We start from the raw sequence: 27,164 nt of genomic DNA, 5'->3' as shown, positions 1-27,164 counted from the left end.
TGAAAAGGGAGACCAAAGAAAGACCAGAAGAAAATACTCTCAAAATATATCTGAAAAGAATTTGTACTCAGAAAAATTTAAGTCATACAATAAGAAAACAAACCACCCAATTTAAGAAATCCACAAAATTTGAACAGACGCTTCATAAAGAGATATAGTGGAACTTGAACTCTCATAAACTGCAAGTGGAATATAAAATGGTATAGCTACTTTAGAAAACAGTTTCAATTTCTTATAAAGATAAGCACACACTTAACATAAGACAATTACACTCCTGGGTATTTACTCAAGAGGGAAAAAAAATCTAAACAAAAACTTGCACTTAAATATTCCTAGAAGCTTTATTCATGGAAGCCAAAAACAGGAAGCCCAATGGAATACTTCTCAGCAATAAAAATAAACTACTGATACACTCAATCATGTGGATGCAGCTAAAAAAACACTCAGTAGAACGTATTCAGTGTGAGAGGGGGGAATAGGCTCTCTCACACATGACTGGTGCGAATCCATATGGCATAATGCTTATGGAGGGTAATTAGACAACATCTAACAAAAACTACATATACATTTACCCTCCAACCTAGTAATCTTACTTGTAGGAATGTATCCTGAAGGTATATCCCCCCCAAGAATATGAAAATATATTTTCACAAGGTTATTCATTGCAGCATCATTTTAACTGCAAAATACTGGAAACAACCTAGGTAATACCCACACAGAGGAAACTGACTGAATAACCTATGGTGTGTGCACATAATGAAAACGATGCTGCTGCTGCTGCTCAGTCCTGTCCAACCCACTGCCACTCTTTGGACTGTAGCCTGCCAGGGTCCTCTTATCCGTGAGATTTTTCAGGCAAGAACACTAGAGTGAGTTGCCATTTCCTCCTCCAAGGGATCTTCCCAACCCAGTGACTCAACTTGAATCTCCTGCACTGCAGGTAGACTCTTTTACTGGTGAGCAATTGGGGAAGGAAAAAAAAACCATACATATATCTGCTTGTCATTACAAAAAGAAAATACAGGGAAACACTCTAGAAAACACTGAAGGTGGCTTCCTCTGAGAAATGGGGAAAATGAGGGTGGAAAAGATACAGAGGGAATATGTATCTTTTGTGTAATTTTGACCTTTGAAAACGTATTCATATTCTACATAATCAACATAAAACCAGAATCAGAATGAGGAGGAGCATTTTAAAACAAACTGAAACTCAAGCACACAAATAAATAAACCTCATTTCGTTTCAAACAAATATCACAACTACATCATGCAGAAACTAAGGTGGGAAACAAAAATGGGGAGGGAAGGGAAGGTAGGATGAGGGAGAACTAATTCAAGTATTTTAAAAATATAGCATCTTACACCCGAAAATCAACCACTAATGCAACACTGTAAATCAACTACTAACCTCCAATAAAAATTTAAAAATGAAAAAATTTTAAATACAAATATGTAAGTCAAAAAAAGGAATACAGGATTTCCTCTCAGTCCTGGGCAAAACTATATACAAGTTCCCCACTCACTTTGTTTACTGTAATTAAATGGGCAAAGCAAATCTGAAATGATTTTAGATATATTATAGGACAGACCAAATGAGTAAATGTACTATGTTGGGAACCAAGGCTCTCGTGGTATAAAAATGGACATAAAAATATAAAGTGAGAGGTGCAAAGAAAAAACCCTGCAGATGTGGAGGGAAACTGGACATACTGACACCAACACATGATTTATAAACTACATAGATGCATGTTGCTGTGTGTGTGTGTACATGAACAAGTATGTTTATGTATGTACATGTATAAACATGCATTTATTTCCTAGCTGTGTCCACTGAAGGGGTTAAGAAGAGAAGACAATCTAGGAGCAACAAGGACACCTACCAAGGATCTTGGTCTCTAATACTATTTCCCACAAGGACACAGGAGCATGATGAAAGAGCTCCACTGGAAACGGAATGAGAAAATAACCATTTTGGAAGCATGACCCTAAAAAATTAGATCAGAAAAGAATCATCAATGAATGCTAAATCTAGGGCAAACTGTGATGAGAATCATGGTATTGGCATTGTCTCCCCCATCACTGCTTAAAGAAGGGGGAGAAACTCTAACAGCAGAGAAATCAGGCAACACATTGGCCAAATGATCACAATTAACATCCCAATGAGGGACAGAAGACATCCTGTGCCTCCAGAAGTTGTACATCTTTCTCGGGGTATCACATCACCTATGCAGTATCCCAGCCAAGAACAAATAGCCTCATTCTAACCCTGTTTCAAACAGAAAATGAAGAACATTCTAATAAGGGAGGGGAAGGGTTGCAGTCTTCAAAAATGTCAATGTCATGCCAGGCAAAGAAGAGGCTGGGGAAATATTCCAGGAAAAAGGAGGCTAAAGAAAAATAATAACTACATGTAGTACCTGAGCTTAGACTCATTTCCATTACAAGAAGCAAGGGAGACTGCTGGGAGAGACTTTATTAGGTCAACTGACAAAACTGGAAGATGGACAACAGGTCTATATTAACATCCATTTATGAAGTCGATAACCATACAATGGTTGTATGAGAGAATGGCCCTATTCGTAGGAAATAAAGCAGAAGTATTAGAGGAAAGAAACACATTCTATGGAACATAACCCTCAAATAATTCAAAAAAGAGAGAGGAAAGAGTAAGAGCCCACATAAATGCAAATAATAAAACCAGAGAGTGAATCTGACTAAGGATATCTAGATAATTCTTTATCTATTTTTTTAACTTTTGTAAACTGGAAATTTCCAAATAAAGTTTTGTTTTTTAAGATAAATACTATGGAGATAGTTCTCTACTATGTTCAGAATATAATGGGTGTATCCCATAATTAACTGAAGGATTTTATTGGGAAATTGAAACTGGAGGCCTAGATAAAGTATCAGATAAAGGACTGTTTCAAATGTAAGCGAGAGGAGTTTGTATTTTTTTTCTGTAAGCCAGGGAACAGTCATCCAAAGCTCCTAACAGAAAAGAGACTTGATTAAAGGGATATACTGAAGAAAATTTTCTAGCAAATTTTCAAGTGGGTTGAAACATAGATAAGAAGCAGTAAAGGGACATTTCAAACACAAGCATGAAATTATGGGGTCTTGGCCTAGGAAGCTAAGATTGGTAACAGAAAGTTCACTGAATAGAGGAGACATGAAAATAGAAAACCAGATAAGGCTTGTTTACTAAAAATATCAAGATGACTCAGATTTCAAGCCCAGCCAACCAAGAGAATAATAATGTTACTAACAAAAAGAAATTTAACCACCTAAGCAAGGCATAAGTGCTTTTGTGGCTATCAGACAGTTTCTTCATTCTCATTTTTCCTATCCTGATGCAATAACAAAAGTTAGGAGAGGAGTCAGTTGAAATGTTACACACCAGCACAAGCACTCTGTGGAAACTAGCCTCCGCAAGGTGAAATAGTCAAAATGGGTGGAGCTGATTCCGATTTTAAGTGCCATTAAAATATTCACACATAAGAAGAAGAGGGCTGATGGCAGCATCTCATGTTAAACTGTAACATACTCCTTCCCTCCAAATTTATATTTGTATATAGAATATACATATATATTAACTTATTCCAAGACCCTTCATTCAACTAACAGTATCATTAAAGGGGACAACATAACATATAAAGCACGCTTAAAATGAAATCATAAAATCACAAAGTGTGCAGTATCTTCAGAGGGTGAAGTCAGAAAATGACAAAGGATCCAAAGTAAAACTGAATTACCTGGCTAACCAGTCAAATGCTGTTCAAGTAGTTTATGTTTGTTTTTATTGGTCTCTGACTCCACTGTTCAGCAAGTATTTTGATCCTGAGGACAAAAACAAATAAAAAAAGGGTATTGATTTTTATTGCCCTTTCTGAATATAAATATTATTATTAGTCACACACAAGTTAACTTTTCCCACCTTTCCCGTCCCTGGACATAAGAAACAAAACTAACAAAAAGTTATCAAGTATGAAGCCTCTTCCTAGGAATTTGAACTTGATGCCTTATTTTGCCATATATTACTACTTCTGTTTAAAAAAAAAAATTAGGCAGGGCATACACAATACAATCCGTCACAGTTTGTAAACATGGATAATGCAAAGTAGTGATGAAGGAGACCAGCTCCAAGTTCTGAAGAGTGATGAAACCAGATGGGTAATCTGAACTTGGGATGTTCCCCCCAAGTCCAAAGGGAATGCTCAACAAATTAACAATTTAAAACAATATAAATATCCTGTAAGAAGCTAATTAAAATCCTCAAGCTCAAAAAAGATAAATACCCACCAGATAGATAAAGCAACCAAGGAAAAGGGAGAAAGAAAAAAAAAGTACTGGATGTTTTCTTCCCCTTTAGGAAAGGGTACATCATTTCATTCACACACACAAAAAAATTATTTTAAACAGGAGACAGGTAAATGAAGGACAGTTCTTCAAAATAAACTTCAATAAATATGGGAGCATACAGAACTGCATAGTTCTGCACTTGAGGAAATGTGGAGCAGGCCCTAGTCCAACAAAAAAGTGAGCCAATAAAAACATTCACTCTCACCTTACGATTTTCCAAATGAGACAAAGCACACTCTGACTACCACTAATTCTAGAGCTATCTATAGATTCAACAACCATAGCTAAGCTCTTAAGTTAATAGCATTCGTGCTGGAACTGGCAGGTCTGTTGAGAAAGGATGGAAGGAAAAATGATATACTCACAAGTTCCAAGTAACAAACACATCACAGTCAGGGCCAATCCACATAGTAGATAGGAGACAACCAACCACAATCTAGGTGCATGATGTGAAGGATCTGTTGCACTTTAAGGTGAGAAACAGGGGGATGAGGGTTGAGGGCAGAAGGATATCACATCATAACGTTGTTGACGAAGGGAGAAGAAAATCTAGGTAATATATAAGTGGCATGCAATTAAAGTTATAAAAGGAACTGCTGTATCTAGTACCGTGTCTACTAATAATCACAGTAGTCTCCAGCTTATCGCTGAGACAATGCCAAAAGTTAGCTAGTTCTTGGACCGCCTCTTCCAGTCCACAATAGTACATATAGGTTCTTAGCATAATAGCTTAAAGAGCAGAAGCTTCAGAGCCCACCAGATCTAGAGCCAACCAACTCCTAGCTCTTTCACTTACTGGTCTGGTAACCCTGGGTCAATGTAAGACACCTTTGAGCCTTAGATTTCTCATCTTAAAATAGGTATCACAACTCATAAGGTTCTTGTGACAATTAAGTGAAAATGCTTAAATTACTTACTGCTGCTGCTAAGTCGCTTCAGCCATGCCCGACTCTGTGTGACCCCATAGACAGCAGCCCACCAGGCTCCCCCGTCCCTGGGATTCTCCAGGCAAGAACAATGGAGTGGGTTGCCATTTCCTTCTCCAATGCATGAAAGTGAAAAGTGAAAGTGAAGTCGCTCAGTTGTGTCTGACTCTTAGCGACCCCATGGACTGCAGCCTACCAGGCTCCTCTGTCCATGGGATTTTCCAGGCAAGAGTACTGGAGATTGCCTTCTCCAAAATTACTTACTAGTACGTAGTATATACAAGCTCGATAAATAAAAACAATTATTAGCCAAACAAGACTATCTGACACATAGTATAACAAGAGTTTCTAAGCACACTGAAATAAAAAAAACAGGAGAAAACACAAACAACTTTGGTTTTTAAATGAATTGAGCTTCCCTGGTAGCTCAGTCGGTAAAGAATCCTACTGCAATGCAGAAGACCCTGGTTCAATTCCTGGGTTGGGAAGATCTGCTGGAGAAGGGATAGACTACCCACTCCAGTATTCCTGGGCTACCCTGATGGCTCAGCTGGAAAAGAATTCACCTGCAATGTAGGAGACCTAGGTTCCACCCCTGGGTTGGGATCCCCTGGAGAAGGGAAAAGGCTACTCACTCCAGTATTCTGACCTGGAGAATTCCAAGGACTGTATGTATAGTCCATGGGGTCGCAAAGAGTCAGACATGACTGAGCGACTTTAATTCACTAATTCACTCAATTCAATGTTTTATAACTTGAATTTTTATATTCAATTTAACTAGAGGACAGTGGAGGGGGAAAAGGTAGGCAAAAGTCCTGTAAAGAAAGTTCAAGGTTTTCTGGCCCTAGTTTTAAATCAAATTTCATCTCAGAAATGGTTCTTTTGTACTTCCCTAGCAGTCTAGTGGCTAAGAATCCACCTGCCAATGGAAGGAACACGGGTTCAATCTCTGGTCTGGGAAGATTCCACGTGCCTCAGAGCAACTCGGCCAGTACACAACTACTGAGCCCGAGCTCTAGAGCCCGTGAGCCTCAAACACAAGAGAAGCCGCAGGACTGAGAAGCTCGCACATCGCAACCAAGCAGAGCCCCGCTAACCACAGCTAGAGAAAGCCTGCACGCAGCAATGCATGCCAGTGATGCCAAAAATAAACAAATAAATGTAATTTTTAAAGAGAAATGGCTCTTTTGTCGTTGCTCCTTTTGAGAGGTAAGGGGGAGTTCATGGGGTGACATTAGTACTTAGAGAACAAGATAGGTGGGCAGGAAAAGGCATTTGAGTCAGAATGTACCTAATGACTGATCCAGGGAACAAGCACTGCTGCCTAATGTGAAAAGCTGGTGAGAGAGCCTACATTCATGCTCAAGCATTTCTGTACTGCCGATGAGAACTATCCGAAGGAGTACTGACAGCCCATCTGTACCCCATAACCCCCAGAACATAAAGGAGTACCATCTAAAAAGTTCTCCTCTCCCAGGAAGTGTGCAGCTGGATTAGAGGCCCCCAAAGGCGATGGCACCCCACTCCGGTACTCTTGCCTGGAAAATCCCATGAACGGAGGAGCCTGGTGGGCTGCAGTCCATGGGGTCGCTAGGAGTCGGACACGACTGAGTGACTTCACTTTCACTTTTCACATTCATGCATTGGAGAAGGAAACGGCAACCCACTCCAGTGTTCTTGCCTGGAGAATCCCAGGGACGGGGAGCCTGGTCTATGGGGTCGCAGAGTCAGACACGACTGAAGTGACTTAGCAGCAAATAATCAGAGCAACGACTGGCTTGCCTACCAGCAAACTGCAAGGAGTAGGTAGTCTAAAAAGTACTATCTACCAAGATCCTGTCAAGTATGGAACCGCTGGGACACTGCAGTTGACTAGTCTAGAACCAAGATTCTGAAAAAGCAACAGTCAGAGCAGATTTCCTAGGACTGTACTTTTTGTTTGTTTGTTTAGTCGCTAAGTTGTGTCTGATTCTTTTTGCGAGCGCGTGGTCTGTAGCTGACCAGGTTCCTCTGTCTATGGGATTTCCCAGGCACTGATACTGGAATGGATTGTCACTTCCTTCTCCTAGGGATCTTTCTGACCCAGGGGCTGAACCCGTATATCCTGCATTGGCAGGTGGATTCTATACCACTGAGCCACCAGGGAAGCCCCAATTTGTCTACTAGAATTAACATAAAGGTGACTGATGAGATCCACATTATCAAAACCTGCATCACTAGAAAGCTACTGGGGGCTTGGGGAGATCAAACTGAGCTTTGTTAGTAAGAGCTAGTCTGAGAAGATGTGCCTCGAGGCCAGAACAAAGAATCAAACTGGGGGAGGGGAGCTGAGAGGAAAATCCAAACTACAGAATGCTGATGCTGGGAAACACCAACTGACAAAGAGAGGCCACTGAATATTATGAATGTGTTTTTCTTTTGCTATTGAGCACGGAAGGGGGCAAGGACTCTACTATTAATCATATTAAGCTCATTATTCTCTTCATGCTGCTGCAGGCAGGGCTCCCAGGGACTCCCTCCTCGGGCCCCTAAAATCATAGATGGAGATGGGGAACCACCATCTTTGGGAAAAGCCAGCTGTTGCCCACTCGTCTTTAAAGCGCTACACAATCAGTTTGTGCACCAATTAAACACCCCGTTTACTTAAAGATTACGTAATATTGGCACAAATAACAGTTTTTTTTTTTGCAGTTGAGATTATTTATCAAACAATAAATATATCCTGTCAAAATTGTTAACACCAGATTTTACTTACAACAATCAACTACAACCAATCTAATGAAAGGGGAAAGAAAATTATATAAAAAGATGCTACTGTTTTTAAAGCTATATAAACTTCACAGAAAAAAAGAATTTTCTCTTTAAAATTTATTAGTCCATTATTTCGTGTTCAAGTAAATAAGGAAAAATGTATTTGGTACCCAAGAGAATACTGGGAATACACTGATGACAAACTTTCAACAACACCAGTCTCTCTGACAAGGGGAGTAGGGATTATTTCAAATTATAGCACATGCAGGCTTAGTGAAGTAAGGACAGGGTTAAAAAAAAAATACTTGACATGTATTACCACCCAGCCTATGATGTATATTAGAAAAGACCAAATTGATTTATAATAACTTATTCTGAATAGTCATTTAATAAGTTTTAATAAATGTTTAGTTCTACGTAGAATCAATCTGAAAATTTAAAAGAGGCAGTTAAAACAGAAACTTTAGTTTCAGAAAACCTAGGTTTTGGAAGTTCAGATTCATAACCTTGGGGAAGGCATTTAAGTCACTTAAATGTTTGCTCTGCACCTATCAGATGTCAGGTGCTACACAGGCCCTCCAAAGTGTAAGCAAAATATGGTTCCTGCTATTAGGAAAGGAGTAGCAGGTACAAACAGCCACTGTAGTTTCTGAAATGAAAACTATGTTCCCTCAGTAAGTATCTGCTGAGCATCAACTCTGCCAGACACCAGGGATATAAGCAGGAACCAAAGACGAAGGCAGAGTCTGACAACAGTGTCAAAGGAGAGGGAAGAGGACGGTCCTGCCGTGTTCACGGGTTTCTGTGGTGACTGTAAAGCACTGTTTACATGTGAATGGAAGACAAATCCAGGACCCTTTATCTCATCCAAGAAAAAAAAGCGGGGGGTGGGGGGGAGATTATTAACAAACTTTGAATGTACAGATAATTTCTGCAATTATTCTCCATAGTTAGAAATGAAATGCCAATTGAGTTTCTTTATAATAAAAGACAAAGGCAAAGAAGAAAAAAAAACTTTTGTAAAACATTAGGCATTTACGTAAAAATCATAAGAGACATAGGAAACATTAATGGGGTATATAAAGGTGCTGAATATGAAAGCTATTTTTAACTCAACACATTCAGGAAATCGTGCCATATATTTCGCTTACACTACGATACTATCCACTGACGAACAATGGCAGTAAATACGACCATTCTGCATTTTTTAAATTACCTTGAGATTAAGGAGAAAACTAAAAAATCCAGTTGGCAGACCAGTTTATTAACAAGCTCCCTATCTCTGGCTGAGTTGTAGCTAGTAATGACATGGTTGCTAAAACAGGCATGAAGCCAGCCACTTGCTGGTGCTTGTTCTGCTTCCCTCTCCCCCCTCTCCTGGAAAAACCGCATGCAGTGTTGCAGGATCATACAAAATAAATACAGGAAAGCGGGTGGGAGGGGTTGGGTGGAGAGGTGAGCTGAAGCTCTGGGCTCCACCAGTGGAAGGCGTTCCACAAGAATTGCTACAGGGTCAAAAGTTTACAGTGGTTTCAATTTCACCTTTTAGCAGCCAATCAGGAAACAGGGACTGAACGCTGACCCTCAGGCTGCAAATGAACATTAACTCATTGGCTACCAGGATTATATGTATTCCTTTTCTCTTAAGGCGTTCCTTTCTCCTTCTTAGGGGGGAATGGGGGGCATGGGAAGGTGGCAGCAGAGGAGGAGGCAAAGAACATTTTAAGTTCAAAGTGACAATTTTATTGAAGACCATGTATTTTAAACAGGTATTTGAGTGGAGAAAAATGATCGAGTCATTTTCCTTGAAATTCTCCTGTAGTATCTAACAAACCAATAATTAATGTTGGTATCGAGACAAAGAGTGAACTTAGGCAGGTTACAGATAGATTTATTTCCATGAGGCTGCAATTCTAAGAACAAGTTACAATACGATCACAGATAATGCTGATTATGTTTCCAGTAAATAATAACTCAGATGTTGAAGCCATTAAAGTATGTATCTAACCCCAATTTTTTATTTCCATAGGTTCTCTATCGCCTCTCCTAATCATTAATAAACACATACCATGCCTGTACTTTTCATACTGTACATCTACCAAAATGCAGGTACAGCTCCTAAAGTTTAAGCTTTCTTTTTCTGTATTTCTCTTCTAAAACAGTTGAGTACACACAAGTGACTCCTATACAAAATAAACTCAAGAGTGAACCCCTTGGCAATAGATGCGACTGAGCTCCAAGTTTTTTTTTATGTAAATTTCTCCCAAATGTAGAAAACATTAGCAGACTAATCCATGAAATATTCTTTTCTACATATAACACTGAACAAGGTTAAAATAAAGATCTGTAAGACATAAACCTTAACTATCCTACATTTAAAAACTAGATTTCTTTGACTATACTAACTGCTCCATCATAATGATCAGCTAAAAGTGAAGAAGCAACTGTGTGAATTTGTAGTTAGAATATTTCTCATAAATACAATAGGTGGTAAATTTTAGCAGCCCTGCTGATTTAATCTTCTGTTATATGTAGAAGTCCCTGTAGGTACTGCCACTACATAAGAAAATGATTCCAAGCAGGATATTAGTTTTCTTATCCAAACCAACACAGTAAGATCAAAGTCATTTCTGAACACCCAAAGATAAACTATATACAAAAGTATCTCTCTTAATACATGTTTACTAAAGGGCCCCAAAATAAATTCATAGTGTATAAATCTTCCACAATAATTTAATGTAGCTATTATTAAATTTATAGCTTAATTTTTTAATATTTTTATATAAATAATATATTAAATACAATACTAAATTGTATTTAATGTAGCTAAATAGTAAATAAGTTTGATGCTAACATACAGGACTTTCTTTTTATTCAGCGTTAAAACAAGTTAATTTTCTAACAACTCCCAAACCTTCATGATTTAGGTTTATGCACATTTGGCCATTAATAGTCTTTACTTTTAAAATCTAGGTTTGTTTGTTTTTTTTAACATGGCTTACAAAGCTTTTTTAATGTATTAAATTGGAGGAGTCTTCTGTATATCTTCTTTTTACAAGATGGCCTCATTCTGAAAGAAAATGGATGCGATAAAATTTTACATCAAGTCAGCATGTTAGCAAGAAGCTTTTTGTGTGTTCTGAATTTGATTAATACAAGCCAAGGTCACTTCCTGAAAGATGCCTACCATTGCAGCTGCAGGCAAACTAGGCTCCAGTGTAAAGCTGGGGGAAGGGAACGGGTGATGGCATTTATTAACACTGAGAAGGGCTTCCACCTCCACCAGCAGCAATTAAAGGAGGGGAAACAAGATCCCAGAATTCTTGGCATGTAAAGATTAAAATATCTGCACTCCTTAATATTTAAAAACAGAAATGTAATCAATATATAATACTATACTCATGTCAAAATTCCAAAGATATCCTCAGTACATATACTATACAAACCATCTAATACCAAACACTGAAGTAAACTTAGCATTCAACACAATACAACCTGTACTTGCTATGCAAAACGCCTGCAAAGGCAGATACAGCCGTGGAAGAAAATAGAATCAAGAGATTCAAATTTCTCTTATCTAAAACCAATGGTGGCCTAAACATCAGAAAAGCAGAAATCCAAAATACAAGAGCCTGTATCGCAAAATGTTTACAAAAGTTTTGTACTGAAATCCAATTCAATTTTCTTATCAACATGAACACAGATATTATGTCCATGCTCAAAAACATCAATATATACATCATCAGCAACCAGAACAAAACTTCTCCCTGAAGAATAACGTCAAAATTTAACTGAGCCGTTACTATGAACAGCTGGGAAACTATACAAAGTACATCGCCTGTCCTGAGTTCCGTATACATTTCGACTGGATAAAATATAGGCAGAGTCAAGGAAATCTACACACCACTTATTATTTTCTCTATATGTAACTGGAAAAATTACACTGACTTTGTGTGTCTAATTTTTCTTACCCACCAAATGGAAGATATGCCTGAACCAAGATACTCCAGGGAGATATCATCAGCAACATGCTTTTAATGGTTGTATAATAAACGTAAAACCTGGTCCTTTTTTTTAATTGTCAACATGTTCAAACCCATTATATTTCTATTTTCTACATAAACTGAGAATATAATTTTTCCCTCCCTTATGCTCCCCATCCTTTCATTCTAACTTCAACAACAAAAATAAAATGATATTACATGCACAAGTTCAAACAAATTGATGCTGTTTTTAAGTCTTTTACCTTTCAATGACTGGCAAGAAAAAGCTATTATTTAATTGGCACAGAGTATTCTGTATACATAAAGGGCTTTTTAAAATCATCTTAGAAAAAGGAAGGCAACTAAGCAAAAAAACATTGTGAGTAGTCCTAAATCCAAATAATCTAGTAGCTGGGCCTGGCAAAGAAAGGCATTCAGAAGAATTCAATGAGACCTAATCACATGCCTTTGCGACAGAACAAACCCTAAAAATGAACATAGAGTAAATTAGCTATTATATTATATACCTTCTCCCCAGGACAGGGGAATACATTTTTCCTCAATTTCTCCTATCCTCTATATTCTTTCTTTCCATCACATAAGTTACTCCAAAAATAACTCAGAACAAAGCACCAAGTTCAACAGTAGGTAGCGAGCTTCTTGTCACAAACCAACCCAGGCATGGAAAGTGCAGTTTTCCTGGCATCTCCAACCAAATCATTCTTCTCCCCTGGTTTTATCTGAGTACCCAAAGCACTCTGCATTTGGAAAATAAGACTGACTAAATGGGGTACAGCAGTCAGTGGTCTGGTTCTCCTCCCATACTAATGCAGCTTCTATGTCAAAAATGGAACCTAAAAAGAAACGTTGACGATCAAAACAAACAAGATACCAGCATGGATGTCTCCTTGCTCTGTCAAAGTGGTTCACAGACATGAGTCTGAGAATCACACTCTAAGATTCACACAACAAGTGTTTTTTGTTTTTGTTTTTTTAATTCAAATGTTTTCTATGGCTTCAAACTGGATGGACTGGCTATCTGGTAACTGAAAATTTTGTTTAAAAAATACATATACCATACAAAATGATATTATTAATCAGTAATAATGTAGCTGGGCTGCCAATAGGAGATGGTTCAATCCCAGGGGTCAGAAAGATCCCCTGAAGAAGGAAATGGCAACCCACTCCAGTATTCTTGCCTGGGATGGGCAGAGGAGCCTGACAGGCTGCAGTCCATGGGGTCACAGAGTCAGATACGACTCAGCGACTGAACCACATCAAATAATATAGCTATGCCATATGTTTATTCTCTGAAAAGCACATTAGACTATAAGCCTCAACCGTACCTTTCAAGTGAAAAAGGTAATATGTTGTCACTACATTCACTTCACAATGTTTGCTGAAATTATATTCTACAAGTCTGCTATTCCAGGTTCTGTGGATACAAAGGTAAACAAGACAGGAGGCCCTCACAGAAGCCCTTAAATTCAAAGTGCCTCATTCCTGGGCACAGGAAGCTGCTCGGAGGAGTTCAAATAGACCGAAGCACTTATCTGTGAGATAAAATAAACCCTAAAGATGGACAAAGGATAAAAATCACAGTAAAGTTAACATTTTACTGGATATTAACAATACACAAGATATTTCCAAAAGGCATTTCCAGAAAGTGATTAAGTGTCATAAAGGAAATAAACAGGGTGATACGATACAGAAGAGGAGAGACATAGGAAGAGAGAAGTAATTTCAGGTCAGGAAAGGGCTCTGAAGATGCAACATTTAATCTGAGAGCTGAAAGGAACCAACCAAGCAAAGAGAGCTCCAGGCAGATAGCAGACAGGACTGTATATAACAGTCTAATAGATAATGAAATTTATTGGGGCGGGGGGGACCCACAGTGCACAGCATGCAGGACCTTAGTTCCCTAACCAGTGATTAACCCAGGCCCTCAGCAGTGAATGCTCAGAATCCTAACCACTGGACCACCACGGAATTCCCATGAAATTAACAATTATTAATGATAATGAAATTGATTAAGTCCAATAGACTCAATCTTCCCACTTCTAGTCTGGAACCCACGCTATAGGCCAATGGGAACCTGAAAATTCTGTGCTAGTAACCTATTTCAATTTAAAATTTAGGTTTAATAAAAACTCATGAGAGAATGGTACTTAAAGCCAGGACACAACATAACTTTCTAGAAAGTATTATTAGTAATAGACAGGAAAAAGAAGTATTACTAAAAACAATGCTTATTCAATAGATTTAGACAAAAAAAAACAGATTCAAATCTCAGCTCTTCTAATAACAACATTACCGCCACCACCCATTACTTCCTCTATAAATTAAGGATAACATCTCTCGCCCTACCTATCTCCAGGGGCAGTTATGAATGTCTGAGATCCTTGCTGCCACCGTCATTGTCAGGAAAAGCCATGTCTCTTAGTGGAAAAAACATACAGTCCATCCACTGATTAAGGGAGACTCCCATGGCCTCACACTTGAATGCATTTGTTATTTAGACCCAGCTTCTTAGAATACTGCATGTATCTGGCTTCCCAACTTCACAGGAAATTAAAGACTATTAGAAGCAATAAAGTATTTATTAACAAGAAAGTACAGCTAACTGGCAAGCAAAAGACAGTGAAGGAAAATAGGAAAAAAATAATTTTTTATTTAAGAAAGGCAAACAAAAACTCTTAGGAGTGGCCTAGACTCATTCAACCTAATGAGAAGCATTCCTGTTCAATTCAAGAGGTACAAACGGTGTCACACATAGCCAAAAAAAACAAAAATTAATAATGTCCCTAACGTCCTGAACTGTTTAAGAAAAGATTAAATACACTTACTGCTTGAAAGAGAGACGTTTACATACACATAAGGATTTCAGTATCTGCGGGTTAATTTTTTTTAACAAGCTTTGTGCCTGAACGGCTGCTGCTGGGAGGGGTACGGCCGTTATGACTGTGGTGAGAGCAGGACAGTTACACAGGCAGTCGTAGACGCCCCAGCGGAGCTCACAGACAGAGGGGAGCCTGGAAACCCGGGCAGACCACGCCACGTCAACGATGCCTCAAGAAACACTGTGCAATGAAGCAGGCTTGCTTAACGACAAAGCAGGAAATACAGTCCCAGGTCATTTAATGAAAGAAAACTGTTACCACCCCTCAGCTGATTTGAATAAGCACTACGTCAGTCCTAGTCTGACCTCAGAAGGTCCCTCTTCTGCCCAATATGAAGGAGGAGCTCTAACATCTACTCAAAGTATGAGAAAGAAAGGGTCTTTTTCCCCTCTCTTTCCTTTGATTATAAACATGTAGCCCTCAGGGCAGAACCCCTCACCTGTCAGCTTGCATCTCTCACAAGCATCCTATATTAATAAACACCTCTAGACCATCACTTTGCCTCTTGCCGAATTCCTTCTGCACTGAGACACAAAGAACCTGAGCCTCATCAAGTCCAGACACCAGATGAATGGTTCTAATCTAAAAATCATGGGTTCAAGTCCCAATCAGAGGTACACAGTTGCAATGGGATCTTAGTTCCTGACTCGCACTTCAGCATTGGAAGCAGGGAGTCCTAACCACTGGATCGCCAAGGAATTCATGGTACTATTTTTTTTTTAATGAAAGGAGAAAACAAATATACTAAAATGTTAACATTTGAAGAATGTGAGTGAAGGGCACCCAGGAAGTCTTAATCATGCAACTTCTAACTTAAGTCCCAAATTAAGAAGAAATAAAAAATAAAACATAAATAAGACTGGGAGAAAATATCTGCAGTGTATTAACAGACAAGGAACAAAAACTCACAATATACAGGAGCTCTCACAAATCAGTAAGAAAAGACAACATAAGAGGGAAAATGGGCAAAAAAAATCAAAATAGGCAGTTCACTGTCATACAAATGGTCAATAAAACACAGTAAAACAAGCACAATTCTTCCAAGGATTAGGGAACTGTAAAATAAAAACAATAAAAGAAAATAATTTTTACCAGTTGGCAAAAATCAGTAATTTTAAGCAAGTATCTTTAGGTTCAGTAGGCCCATAACTAGAAACATAGCACAAGTGTATCAAGATATAAAATATCTGTATACAAGGATATTTAATATAACATTGTATAAAAGAGCAAAAAAAAAAAAAAAGGAGAGATAAATAAGATGAATAGGGAACTCTAATTTGAACTCTAATTTGATGCAAGCTCTTTGAGGAGAGATTCTAGCATGTTTTGTCCCCAGTAACTGACACATGACAAGTACTGTATTTGTAGAATTAATGAATTAATGGCTAAAGAAAGGACACTCAAAAATGGTAATTATATAGCCATTGAAACAAACACAGATCTATGAAAATAATCACCTAAAAGGACGTCCATGAAACAACTTAAAATTGCAGGCAACATATGATTGCTTTCAAGTATGAGAACATGTCTACCTAGATACATATGCTTATGCTTAATACTTGGGGTAAGTTAGATATCAAGCCCCCTTTCTCCTTTACCAATTTAAATAAAAAACTGAAGACAAATCACAGACAGAGAAAATATTTGTAATACATTTATCAGATAAAGGACCTGTATTCAAAAATATACAAAGGACTCTTAAACAACAGTAAGAAATAACATGAAAACAACACAATTTTAAAATGGCAAAAGATCTAAATACCTCACACCAAAGAATCCAGGTCTCCCACACTGCAGGCAGATTCTTTACTGTCTGAGACACCAGGGAAGACCCAAGGAAGATATACAGATGGCAAATAAGCATATGACAAGATGCAAAATGGCATATCTTTGAGGTATTACAAATTAAAACAACAAGATACCACTACACATCTACTAAAACGGCTAAAATCTAAAAAACTGACAGTAACAAATGCTGATAAGAATATGGAACAAAAGGAACTCTCATTGCTAGGGGAATGCAAAATGGTACAGCCACCTAAGAAAACAGTTGGCACTTTCTTACAAAGCTAAACAATGTCTTACTATATGATCCAACAATCACACTCCTAAGTATTTAAATACCCAACTGACTCAAAAATATGTTCATACAAAAACCTACACAAAATATTTATAGCTGCTTCATTTATAACTGCCCAAAATTGAAAGGAATCGAGATGTTATTCAATAGGTGAATGGAGAGACTGCAGGATACGACGGAATATTATTCAGCAATAAAAAGAAATGAACAGTCAAGCCAAAAAAGACATGCAGGAACCATAAATACACATTGGTAAGTAAAAGAAGCCAGTCTGAGAAGGCTATAATACTATATGATTCCAACTACATGACATGCTGCAATAGCCAAAACTATAGCAACCACAGGTTGAAGAGAAGGCGAGGAAGATGAACAGGTGAAGCGCAGGTAACTTTCAGGTAAAGCTGTTCTGTATGATACTGTAATAGTGGATACATGACATTATGCCTTTGTCAGAACCTACAAAAAGAACTATAAACACAAAGTAAATCTTATTATAAACTATGGATTTTATAATATTGGTACATTAATTATGAGAAATGTACCACATACCACACTGAAAGATGAACTCCCCAGGTCAGAAGGTGCCCAACCTGCTACTGGAGATCAGCAGAGAAATAACTCCAGAGAGAATGAAGAGATGGAGCCGAAGCAAACAACACCCAGCTGTGGATGTGACTGGTGATAGAAATAAAGTCCGATGCTGTAAAGAGCAATATTGCATAGGAACCTGAAATGTTAGGTCCATGAACCAAGGCAAATTGGAAGTGGTCAAACAGGAGATGGCAAGAGTAACCATGGATATTTTAGGAATCAGTGAACTAAAATGGACTGGAATGGGTGAATTTAACTCCGATGACCATTATATCTACTACGCCTGGCAAGAATCCCTTAAAAGAAATAGAGTAGCCATCATAGTCAACAAGAGAGTCCAAAATGCAGTACTTGAATGCAATCTCAAAAATGACAGAATGATCTCTGTTCATTTCCAAAGCAAACCATTCAATATCACGGTAATCCAAGTCTATGCCCCAACCAGTAATGCTGAAGAAGTTGAAGTTGAATGACTCTATGAAGACCTACAAGACCTTCTAGAACTAATACCCAAAAAAGATGTCCTTTTCATTATAGGGGACTGAAATGCAAAAGTAGGAAGTCAAGAAATACCTAGAGTAACAGGCAAATTTGGCCTTGGAGTACAGAATGAAACAGGGCAAAGGCTAATAGACTTCTGCAAGAGAATGCACTGGTCATAGCAAACACCCTCTTCCAACAACACAAGAGAAGATTCTACACATGGACATCACCAGATGGTCAATACTGAAATCAGACTGATTATATTCTTTGCAGCCAAAGATGAAGAAGTTCTATACACTCAGCAAAAACAAGACCAGGAGCTGACTGTGGCCCAGACCATGAACTCCTCATTGCCAAATTCAGACTTGAAGAAAACTGAATAAAGTAGGGAAAATCACTAGACCATTCAGGTATGACCTAAGTCAAATCCCTTACGATTATACAGTGGAAGTGAAAAACAGATACAAGGGATTAGAACTAATAGACAAAGTGTCTGAAGAACTATGGATGAAGGTTCATGACACTGTACAGGAGGCAAGGATCAAGATCATCCCCAAGGAAAAGAAAGGCAAAAAGGCCAAATGGTTGTCTGAGGAGGCCTTACAAATCACTGTGAACAGAAGAGAAGCGAAAGGCAAAGGAAAAAAGGAAAGATATACCCATCTGAATGCAGAGTTCCAAAGAATAGCAAGGAGAGAAAAGAAAGCGTTCCTCAATGATCAATGCAAAGATTGATTGCAATCAAATTGACTGCAAAGAGGGAAACAAAAAAATGGGAAAGACTAGAGATCTCTTCAAGAAAATTGGAGATACCAAGGGGACATTTCATACAAAGATGGGAACAATAAAGGACAGAAATGGTATGGACCTAATGGAAGCAGAAGATATTAAGAAAAGGTGGCAAGAATACACAGAAGAACTATACAAAAAAAGATCGTCACGACCCAGATAATCACGATGCTGTGATCATTCACCTAGACCCAGACATCCTGGAATGCTAAGTCAAGTGGGGCTTAGGAAGCATCACTACGAACAGAGCTAGTGGAGGTGACAGAATTCCAGTTATTTCAAATCCTAAAAGATGATGCTGTGAAAGAGCTGCACTCAATATGTCGGCAAATTTGGAAAACTCAGCAGTGGCCACAGGACTGGAAAAGGTCAGTTTTCATTCCAATCCCAAAGAATGCTCAAACTATTGTACAACTGCACTCATCTTATATGCTAGTAAAGTAATGCTCAAAATTCTCCAAGCCAGGCTTCAACAGTATGTGAACCAAGAACTTCCAGATGTTCAAGCTGGCTTTAAAAAAGGCAAAGGAACCACAGATCAAATTGCCAACATCTGCCAGATCACAGAAAAAGCAAAAGAGTTCCAGAAAAATCATCTACTTCTGCTTTATTCACTAGGCCAAAGCCTTTGACTGTGGAAAATTCTGAAAAAGATGGAAATACCAGACCACCTGACCCACCTCTTGAGAAACCTGTATGCAGGCCAGGAAGCAACAGTTAGAACTGGACATGGAACAACAGACTGGTTCCAAACAGGAAAAGGAGTATGTCAAGGCTCTACATTGTCACCCTGCTTATTTAACTTATATGCAGAGCACATCATGAAAAACACTGGGCTGGATGAAGCACAAGCTGGAATCAAGATTGCCGGGAGAAATATCAATAACCTCAGATATGTAGATGACACCACCCTTATGGCAGAAAGGGAAGAACTAAAGAGCCTCTTGATGAAGGTGAAAGAGGAGAGTGATAAAGTTGGCTTAAAACTCAGCATTCAAAAAACGAAGATCATTGCATCTGTTCCCATCACTTCATGGCAAATAGATGGGGAAACAGTGGAAACAGTGACAGACTTTATTTTCTTGGGCCCCAAAATCACTGTGGATGATGACTGCAGCCATGAAATTAAAAGACGCTTACTCCTTGGAAGGAAAGTTATGAACAACCTAGACAGCTTATTAAAAAGCAGAGACATTACTTTGCAGACAAATGTCCATCTAGTCAAAACTATGGTTTTTCCAGTAGTCATGTATGGATATGAGAGTTGGACTATAAAGTAAGCTGAGCGCCAAAGATTTGGTGCTTTTGGCTGTGCTGTTGGAGAAGACTCTTGAGAGTCCCCTGGACTGCAAGGAGAACCAACCAGTCCATCCTAAAGGAAATCAGTCCTGAATATTCATTGGAAGGACTGAAACTCCAATACTTTGGCCACCTGATGTGAAGAACTGACTCACTTCAAAAGACCCTGATGCTGGGAAAGGCTGAAGGCAGGAGAAGAAGGGGACAACAGAGATGAGATGATTGGGCATGACTGAGCAACTGAACTGAACTGAACCACGTACCACACTAATGCAAAATGCTAATGGGAAACAAGCTGAAGTTCCAGTACTTGCCACCTGACACAAAGAGCCGACTCACTGAAAAGGCCAGAAGCTGGGAAAGATTGAAGGCAGGACGTAAAGGGGACGACAAGGATGAGATGGCTGGATGGCATCACCGACTCGATGGACATGCGTTTGGGTGAACTCCGGGAGTTGGTGATAGACAGGGAGGCCTGGCATGCTGCAATTCATGGGGTCACAAAGAGTCGGACACGACTGAGCAACTGAACTGAATCTCATCCTCTGTTGTCCCCTTCTCCTCCTGCCCCCAATCCCTCCCAGCACCAGGGTCTTTTCCAATGAGTCAACTCTTCGCATGAGGTGGCCAAAGTACTGGAGTTTCAGCTTTAGCATCAGTCCTTCCAATGAACACCCAGGACTGATCTCCTTTAGAATGGACTGGTTGGATCTCCTTGCAGTCCAAGGGACTCTCACGAGTCTTCTCCAACACCACAGTTCAAAAGCATCAATTCTTCGGCGCTCAGCTTTCTTCACAGTCCAACTCTCACATCCATACATGACCACTGGAAAAACCAGAGCTGTGACTAGGTGGATCTTTGTTGACAAAGTAATGTCTCTGTTTTTGAATATGCTATCTAGGTTGGTCATAACTTCCCTTCCAAGGAGTAAGCGTCTTTTAATTTCATGGCTGCAGTCACCATCTGCAGTGATTTTGGAGCCCAGAAAAATAAAGTCAGCCACTGTTTCCACTGTTTCCCCATCTATTTCCCATGAAGTGATGGGAACAGATGCCATGATCTTAGTTTTTTGAATGTTGAGCTTTAAGTCAACCTTTCACTCTCCTCTTTCACTTTCATCAAGAGGCTCTTTAGTTCTTCCCTTTCTGCCATAAGGGTGGTGTCATCTGCATATCTGAGGTTATTGATATTTCTCCCAGCAATCTTGATTCCAGCTTGTGCTTCATCCGGCCCGGTGTTTCTCATGATGTATTCTGCATATAAGTTAAATAAGCAGGGCGACAATGTACAGCCTTGACGTACTCCTTTTCCTACACACTGTTAATGATTCACACAAAAACTTCAGAGCTACTTTACCAAGAAGAAATTTAACTTACTAAATACAAAATGTACAACCATGAAGTTAAAATGAAACGAAGAAGGGAATTCTCTAGCAGTCTGGTGGTTAGGACTCAGCGGTTTCACTGTTGCGGCCTGGATTCAATCCCTGGTTGGGAACTAAGACTCCTCACTTCCAATGCAGGGGGTGCAGGTTCGATCTCTGGTCAGGGAACTAAGATCCCGCAAGTCTTGCTACATGCCCAAAAATAAAAATAAAAGGTTTGGTTCATAGTGTTTGCCAAGTCCTGTGGTGTAAACCAGCTCAGTTCAGTTGCTCAGTTGTCTCTGACTCTTTGTGACCCCATGGACTGTAGCACGTCAGGCTTCCCTATCCATAACCAACTCCCAGAGCTTACTCAAACTCATATCCGTCAACTGGGTCATGCCATCCAACTACCTCTTCCTCTGTCCTACCCTTCTCCTCCTGGCTTCAGTCTTTTCCAACATCAGGGTCTTTTCTAATAAGTCAGTTCTTCACATCAGGTGGCCAAAGTACTGGACCTTCAACTTCAGCATCAGTCCTTCTAAAGAATGTTCAGAACTGATTTCCTTCAGGATTGACTGGTTAGATCTCCTTGCTGTCCAAAGGACTTCAAGAGTTTCCTCCAACACCATAGTTCAAAAGCATGAATTCTTCAGTGCTCAGCTTTCTTTATGGTCCAACTCTCACATCCATACATGACTACTGGAAAAACCATAGGTCCAATTAGACGGACCTTTGTCAGCTAAGTAACGTCTCTGCTTTTTAATATGCTATCTAGGTTTATCACAGCTTTTCTTCCAAGGAGCAAGCATCTTTTATTTCATGGATGCAGTCACCATCTACAGTGATTTTGGAGCCTGAGAAAATAAAATCTGTCACTGTTTTCACTGTTTCCCCATCTATTTGCCTTGAAGTGATGGGACCGGATGCCATGATCTTCACTTTTTGAACGTTGAGGTTTAAGCCAACTTTTTCACTTTTATCAAAAGGCTCTTTAGTTCCTCTTTGTTTCTGCCATAAGAGTGGTGTCATCTGCATTATCTGAGGCTATTGATATTTCTCTCAGCAATCTTAATTCCAGGTTGTGCTTCATCCAGCCCAGCATTTCACATGATGTACTCTGCATAGAAGTTAAAAAGGCAGGGAGACAATATACAGCCTTTACTCCTTTCCCAATATGAAACCAGTCCATTGTTCCATGTCTAGGTCTAACTGTTGCTTCTTGGCCTGCACACAGATTTCTCAGGAGGCAGGTAAGGTGGCAGGTATTCCCATCTCTTTTCCACAGAAGTTTCCAGTTTGTTGTGATCCACAAAATCAAAGGCTTTGGTGTAGTCAACAAAGCAGAAGTAGATGTTTTTCTGGAACTCTCTTGCTTTTTCTATGATCCAGTAGATGTTGGCATTTGATCTCTGGTTCCTCCGCCTTTTCTAAATCCAGCTTGAACGTCTAGAAGTTCTCTGTTCACGTACTGTTGAAGCCTCGTTTGGAAAATTTTGAGCATTACTTAGCTAGCATGTGAGGTGAGTACAATTATGCAGTAGTTTGGACATTCTTGGACATTGCCTTTCTTTGGGATTGGAATGAAAACTGGCCCGTTCCAATCCTGTGGCCACCGCTGAGTTTTCCAAATTTGGTGGTATATTGAGTGCAGCACTTTCACAGCATCATCTTTTAGCATTTGAAATAGCTCAGCTGGAATTCCATCACCTTCACTAGCTTTGCTCATAGTGATGTTTCCTAAGGCCCACTTGACTTCACATTCCAAGATGTCTGGCTCTAGGTGAGTGATCACACCATAGGGGTTACCTGGGTTGTGACGATATCTTTTTTTGTATAGTTCTTATATGCAGGTAGGACCTGGCAATGTGTAATTTAAGCATTCAAGTGATTCTGATATGCTTTGAAGTTTAAGAATCACTGCTACAGAGGAAACCTGACTGTTTAAAACAGCGTGCCCTAGGGCTTAAGCGTCAGCACACAGGAGTTAATAAACTCCTAAAAAGAAGGAACACACTGAGTTAATCCTCCCTTCCTACTGTCTAGAACAATGCTTCTCAAACTTTAAGAAGCAGAATCACCTGTGGGGAGAGGCTCTGACAATTCCTGGGTGTCACACCCAGAGATTACAGCTCAGCAGGCCTGGGATAGACAGGCCTTCTAACATCACCCAGATGATAAAAATAATGCAGAAAAGCAGAGTACACTTTTGAGAAGCAGAAAACTAGAGCAAATCTCTTTTAGATCTCGCGAAGCCCAATGTGAAGAACACCTTCCATCCTTCTTTTCTCATCCTGTCTATTTGCCCTCTACGATTCTTAATCTGCTTCACAATTATTTTTGAAAGTCACAACTAATTTTTGTCAAATGAAATGGAATTCATTTCTCAAAATACACCAATAAGGTTAAGTTAAAGTTGAAATTTAATTTATTATCTTTCGAACAAAATAATACCCAGGTGGCTCAGTGGTAAAGAATCCTCCTGCCAGTGCAGGAGACAAGGATTCCATCCCTGGGTCGGGAAGATCCATGGAGAAGGAAATGTCAACCCACTCCAGTATTCATGCCTGGAAAACTCCCATAGACAGTAGAGCCTGGCTGGCTACAGTCCATGGGGTCACAAAAAGTCAGATACGACACAGTGACTTAAACAACAAAATACCAAATAAAGCCTTCAAAAGGGCTTGTATGAAATTAACATCATTCAATTAATTATGGTATGTGGCCTCAACAAAGTATCCTATGAGGTAACCACAAAAAGACACCTGAATTAAGAAGATCTCAAAATTCTGTCATGAGGTCTGTCACTTTGTAACCTTAGAAATATGAGGAAATAATCTGACATGTTGTCTTTCAACAGCTTTTTATACAGATTTATGTGAAAATTCCACTACTACATCTCGTAATGGCAATACTCAGATGTCCAGAAACACACAAAACTGAGAAAAGGAGTATGTTAGACTTATAAACTCTGATCACCAAAATTACCTATCTTATTTATTACTCAATAAATGGTTACTAAATGCCTACTGTGAGCAAACCAGAAACTCCAAGACAAAAGATGCTCTTAAAAGTTCATGTCCTATTCACCTCCTTCGTTCCACAGTATCATTATAGTTTTTAGTATGTCTGAAATCTATCCATTTCCTTCTAACCTCATTACTACTGCCCTTTAGCAGTTCAAGTAGCACATTTCCCCTGGATTACTCTAAAAGTCTACCTTTATTCTAAAGATTTCTCCTTGTATTATAGGATCCAGCCACACTAAATAAATTACCGTTTCCCAGAGAATAACCCAACTACTCCAAGTCTTTTTGGCCAAGTTGCTCCCAGCTAGAGTGCTATTCTACTGACCTGTCAGTTCAGTAGCTCAGTGTCGGACTGGGACCCCACGGACTACAGCACACCAAGCCTACTTATCCATCACCAACTCCCGGAGTTTACTCAAACTCATGTCCTTCGAGTCGGTGATGTCATCCAATCATCTCATCTCTGTCATCCCCTTCTTCTCCTGCCTTCAATCTTTCCCAGAATCAGGGTCTTTTCCAATGAGTCAGTTCTTCGCATCAGGTGGTCAAAGTATTGGAGTTTTAGCCTCAGCATCAGTCCTTCCAATGAATATTCAGGACTGATTTCCTTTAGGATGGACTGGTTGGATCTCCTTGCAGTCCAAGGGACTCTCAAGAGTCTTTTCCAACACCACAGTTCAAAAGCATCAATTCTTCGGCACTCAGCTTTCTTTATAGTCCAACTCTCACATCCATACACGGCTACTGGAAAAACCCACAGCTTTGACTAGACGGATCTTTGTCTGCAAAGTAATGTCTCTGCTTTTTAATATATTGTCTAGGTTGGTTATAGCTTTTCTTCCAAGGAGCAAGCGTCTTTTAATTTCATGACTACAGTCATCACGTGCAGTGATTTTGGAGCCCAAAAAAATAAAGTCTCTCACTGTTTCCCCATCTATTTGCCATGAAGTGACGGGACCAGATGCCATGATCTTAGTTTTTTGAATGCTGAATTTTAAGCCAACTTTTTCACTCTCCTCTTTCACTTTCATCAAGAGGCTCTTTAGTTCTTTGCTTTCTGCCATAAGGGTGATGTCATCTGCATATCTGAGGTTATTGATATTTCTCCTGGCAATTTTGATTCTGTCACTCACCTTCAATTTACACTGTATAACAGCTCCTCCTGAAAGCTTACCCAGCTGCTTCAACTCTGTCTCTTTCAGCCTATGCTACCAATCCCATATTAGGCTATACACTCCCCTTCAGTAAGCTTGGTAACTAACAACTGGGAACATCCCTATTTTGCTTTTCACCTGGTAACTGCCTCTTTTATTGCCCTTCTACCTTCTGAAGGTAGAGTCCGTATCTCTGCATTGTTTCAGCCAGTGCCTAACACATAGCAGACACACAAAACTTTGTTCATGAATGAGGGTAGAAAAGATACATTCAAGTAAATACATATAGATGCTCAGATCTTAGAGGAACCATTCCCCAAGAAGAGGTCAAACACCTAGAAGTTGCTTACCAATCTATAAGAAGGTTTTACAAGAGTTCCCTGGTGGCCTAGTGGTTAAGCTTCTGAGCTTTCACTCCCATGGCCTGGATTCAATCCCTGATGGGGGAATATCCACAAGCCACATGGCCTGGCCAAAAAATTAAAATGGCCAAAAAATTAAAAAAGGTTTTACATAAAAGCTTGTAACATTTGAGAAACTATCTGAAGAAGATATTCTACTACTATACAGAAGATTATCTTTTTGGTTATAAGCACATGTGAAAATAAAGGAAAGCACTATTGAAAAATAAGAATAACTCTGTCATCAAATAATCTATGGTACTGATATAAATCTCTTGGACTCAAGAGGTTAAAATATAATTAAAAGATGCCAACACAGCTACTACGGTTTCTGGAATTTAAAACACACACACTTATGACTTAATATCATGCTATAAAACACCAAATGTCTTCAGTTCTCTGTTCCAGGAATGATGTTTGGAATTCCGCCAAACACAGAGAAGAACCTCTGGCTCCTAGCATGTGAGGGAACTAGCCTGCCCAGAAAGGATGAAATCATGTATAATACGGTAGGGAGCTCTGGTATAAAATGACAAATTTCAAGCAAGCAGAAAACAAGAAGGTAGTAAAAATTAACTCTGGATATAGACCAGCCTGTCCAGTTGAGGGTCTCACCCTAAAACGGACAAAAAGAATACCTTAAGGCATTGTGAGAATTATAGAAATTATATAAAACATTTAAAATACTCAGATTCTAACACATGTATCCAGTGTTCAATAAGTGGTAGCTATTGATATTATTACTGCTTTACGATACAAGAATCTTAGAAAGCAAAGATCCAGGTAGCAAAAGTTATATTCTGAGAGTTCAGGCTCTTCCTGTTACTTACTGTTTCTGATTCCCTAAGCTTCTTTTCTAACATGAATACTGTACTTCTTCTAAATTGCCTCCCCTCAACAGTAATAATTTACTTATTACAAAAACTAGCTCTAATTATTACCCAGAAAAACTGTATTTTCTTTTAGAAGAACAGAAAATTTTGTTATAAAGTATTTCAAATTCTCATAATACTAAATCAGTCATTTCAAATGTAGAAAAGGCACTTAAAATTACA

At 39.1% G+C, this 27,164-nt stretch overlaps 1 protein-coding gene across 13 annotated transcripts in view; it reads right to left on the bottom strand.

Moving 5' to 3' along the window:
- The window catches only part of NCOA3 (nuclear receptor coactivator 3), a 125,799-nt gene that overhangs the window by 58,417 nt on the left and 40,218 nt on the right, over nucleotides 1-27,164 (bottom strand). For 11 of the 13 annotated variants that reach the window (XM_055545225.1, XM_055545227.1, XM_055545226.1 and 8 more), the window contains one exon: nucleotides 3,753-3,837. The exons of 1 other annotated variant lie outside the window; for it this stretch is intronic. The gene's annotated coding sequence lies outside the window, so the exon portion shown is untranslated. Of the gene's footprint in view, nucleotides 1-3,752; nucleotides 3,838-4,724; nucleotides 4,826-27,164 lie in introns of those variants that run through there. One more of the 13 variants, XM_055545218.1, reaches the window with a different exon arrangement.

This window comes from Bubalus kerabau, chromosome 13, assembly GCF_029407905.1.
Source record: "Bubalus kerabau isolate K-KA32 ecotype Philippines breed swamp buffalo chromosome 13, PCC_UOA_SB_1v2, whole genome shotgun sequence".
Taxonomy (NCBI): domain Eukaryota; kingdom Metazoa; phylum Chordata; class Mammalia; order Artiodactyla; family Bovidae; genus Bubalus; species Bubalus kerabau.
The sequence above is the reverse complement of the archived record's forward strand: the minus strand, read 5'-3'. Positions and strand labels throughout refer to the sequence as shown.